This window comes from Microcebus murinus, chromosome 17 (assembly GCF_040939455.1).
Source record: "Microcebus murinus isolate Inina chromosome 17, M.murinus_Inina_mat1.0, whole genome shotgun sequence".
NCBI classification, from domain to species: Eukaryota; Metazoa; Chordata; class Mammalia; order Primates; family Cheirogaleidae; genus Microcebus; species Microcebus murinus.
In genome coordinates, this window is record NC_134120.1 from 5,443,616 (window position 1) to 5,446,736 (window position 3,121).

General features: G+C 36.4%; 1 non-coding gene across 1 annotated transcript; it reads right to left on the minus strand.

The window, feature by feature from the left end:
• Positions 1-2,038: 2,038 nt before the first annotated feature.
• On the minus strand, positions 2,039-2,158 carry LOC142861743 (U5 spliceosomal RNA). Its single transcript, XR_012912898.1, has one exon. It is a non-coding gene; the product is annotated as a U5 spliceosomal RNA (small nuclear RNA).
• Between the last annotated feature and the right edge of the window lie 963 nt (positions 2,159-3,121).

Below are 3,121 nucleotides of genomic sequence, written 5' to 3' on the forward strand. Positions count from 1 at the left end.
CATGCTTTTTGATTTTTCCTCCTCTCCCTCAGGGATATCTATGATTCTTATATTAGCTTGTTTTAGTTTTAGTCCTATATTTCTGAGTTCTTGTTCATTCTTCTTCTTCTTTTCCCCCCTCTTTGCTGACTAGGTTAGTTCAAAAACCTTCTCTTCAAGCTCCAAAATTCTCTCTTCTGCTTTTTCTAGTCTGGTTTTAAAGGTTTCTGCTGTATTTTTAAATTCTCTACATCACTGTTCTATTTCTTTAAGTTCTGTTATATTTTTCTTATGTTGTCTATCTCTTTAGTGACTTTTTCATTCTTTTATTTTGTTCTGAAATATTTTTTTTTGCCTTGTGTTGGTTTTCAAATTTCTCATCAATCCCATTGTTATTTGTCATCCACATTCTGAATCCCTTTCTGTCATTTTGCCAATTTATTTTTGGTTGGGGTCTGTTGCTGTAGATCCATTGTGATCATTCAGGGTGTCAAACTAGCTTTTTTTTTTTTTCATGTTTCCAGAGTACTTATGCTGCTGCTTCTCTTTTGATACCTCTTCTCTCACCTCAAGGCAGATAAGTTTGTGGTGCACCTGATTTCCTTTGGGAACTCTCCAACTTAGTGCCAAGAAGGAGGGTCTCTGGATGATGCGCTAATATCCTACTGCAAACGTTTGAACCAGTGTGAGAGGAGTGAGTGCACTGAGAGCCTGTGGTGCAGCTGTGTCATCCAGTTCCTTGGACTGTGATTGTCACAGTCCAAGCCAGTGCTGGGGCATATTTGTGTGGAGTTTTTAAAAGAAAATTGTATAGTATTTTACAGATGTAATGTTCTCATTTGAAAGCTGAGAGAGAAGGGGAGGGAGAGAGACAGACAGAGAGAGATTTGACAGCCAGGAAATGTTATGGTCACCTCACCTTAACTTATATCTTTAATAAAAATTTGTGAAAATGTACGGGTTGTCAGCTAATAATAAATATATATCAGGTATACTTAAAACAGTACAAATATCTTTTGTTAAAACTATCCCCCCCCACACCAAAACTGACAATGGTCAATATTGAAATGTGAATCAAAGATGAGTTTGGTTCTGGAACTGTACCACATATTAGTAATGAAAATTGTTCATTGATCACATTCTTAGAGAGCAGACAGCTGCTCTGGCATGAATACTTGAATTCCTGAATAATTTTTATGATCTTCTTATCTCCTGAAGAAGGTTGTGTATAATAGACTTTAATATTATCTATGTCTCTAGTCTCAGGCTATGCAAATCCATGGGTAATATGTATAAGTGTTTAATCATTCTTATTATTTTATCCATTTCCTCATGTTTTTCCCTAATATTTTTTCCTGCTTTGCAGGAAAACATGCTCTCATGTAGAATTTCATGCTGTGTTAAATAAGATATAATAAAGTAACACAGAGAAATAGTATAGCATTTGAAAGTCAAATTTTTAAGTTCAAGCACTTGGATCCTTCATATGCTGGTATTCCAAAATTAGGAAATTATTTTAACCTCTCTAAGCTTCATTTCTTTTTTTCCAAAAGAGCATCCAAACAATATCCATTATACAAGGTGTGATGACCAAAAGAAGGTATATAAAATCAAGAATATTTTTTTAAAAAACTAGCTTCATAAACAGAAGCATCATACACATCCTAGCTGATATTGTATGGATCCACTAAAGAAAACCATGTCCTTGGTCACCAGCCCAGGTGAGCAGACTAATTACTTTCTCCCTTCCAATGGCTTCATCTCCACCCACTTCCACCTCAATTGCTTCATCATCACCTAACACTGCTCTGCTTGAAAGTATTCTTGAAACTCTGGAATTCCTATTTATTCTTGTTCTTTTCTGCATCTCCAGTTTCCTCTGCCTTTTTGTCACCTCTTGAAGTGAAGTTTCTCAGCCAATATTGATCTGGGCTCATTCTCCTTTTCTACCTTCTTTTGCTTTCCCATGGTAATCATTTTTTCTTTATTTTTCTTTTCTCTTTTTATTTCCTTCCTTCTTTCCTTCCTTCCTTCCTGTCTGCCTCTCTTTCTTTTCTTCACCTTGCCTGAGCAAGACCTCAAAAATGTGGTTACCAGCTCACCAACTCATAACTGTTCTCCATGGAAATCTTTAGTAAGAGGTGAAAGATTTGTTTGTTTTGAAGAGAAACCAGAGTCTCTTGTAATCATGACCTTACTTCCTCCCAGGCTCTTTCACACTTTCCTTCTTTCATTCCTGTCTTGCCTATTTTCATCACCTTTAATTTGCATCAATTTTAATTGACTCTCCATTTTCTCTATCCCCAGGCTTTTCTTTCTTGAATACAGCGACTGACATTGGAATGAGGTGTTATAGTTTGTGCATGTAAACATCCACACCCAGCGCTACACACGCCCCTATGTACAGCTTACTTTGTCTTCACAATATCTTACAGGAACCACACAACACATCTATTTTCCTCAGTCAGCAGATAAAACTCTGAGAATTTTAAGTACTTTGAATAAAATAACAAGACAAAGAAGCGATGAATTCGTAATTTAAGCAGTTGCCATCTTTCGGGTTCAGTGTTCCATGACCGTGCGTTACCGCTGTGGTTGACTCACAGAAGGCTCATGTGAATGAATCTTTAATAGACTTCAGCTGGGTAGTTGCACCATCTCTGTGTAACTCTTCATAGCTGCTGTTCTAAACCTCAAAACCCTGAAAGTACAATCCCACTCTATTCCCACTCTATAACTTATCTAATTTCTGTACTTTTCTTAAATAAAGAGAATTCAAATGAATTAATTACCTATGCCTTAATTGAAAAACGTCTCTGGATCTTTATTCTTCCCCAATCTTTGCTCTTATATAGGTCTTAACCTATCCATAATCCTCCTCTCCACCTGTTTCTAACATCAGTTTCTCTGAATTCTCTTAATTTTTCCGATGAAAACTCAGTCCCATGTCCATTCATTATTCTTTTTTAAAGTTGCATACTCACCCTCTCTCTTTTAAAGATTCTACCAACCAACATGTCTCTCATCCTCAAAAATAATCCTTCAGGCTCCTATCTCATTATAGCCTGCTCTTTTCCTCTGACCCCTACATCTCACAGAATGAACTCATTATCTTCCCTGCAAAATATATACCATTCTATTT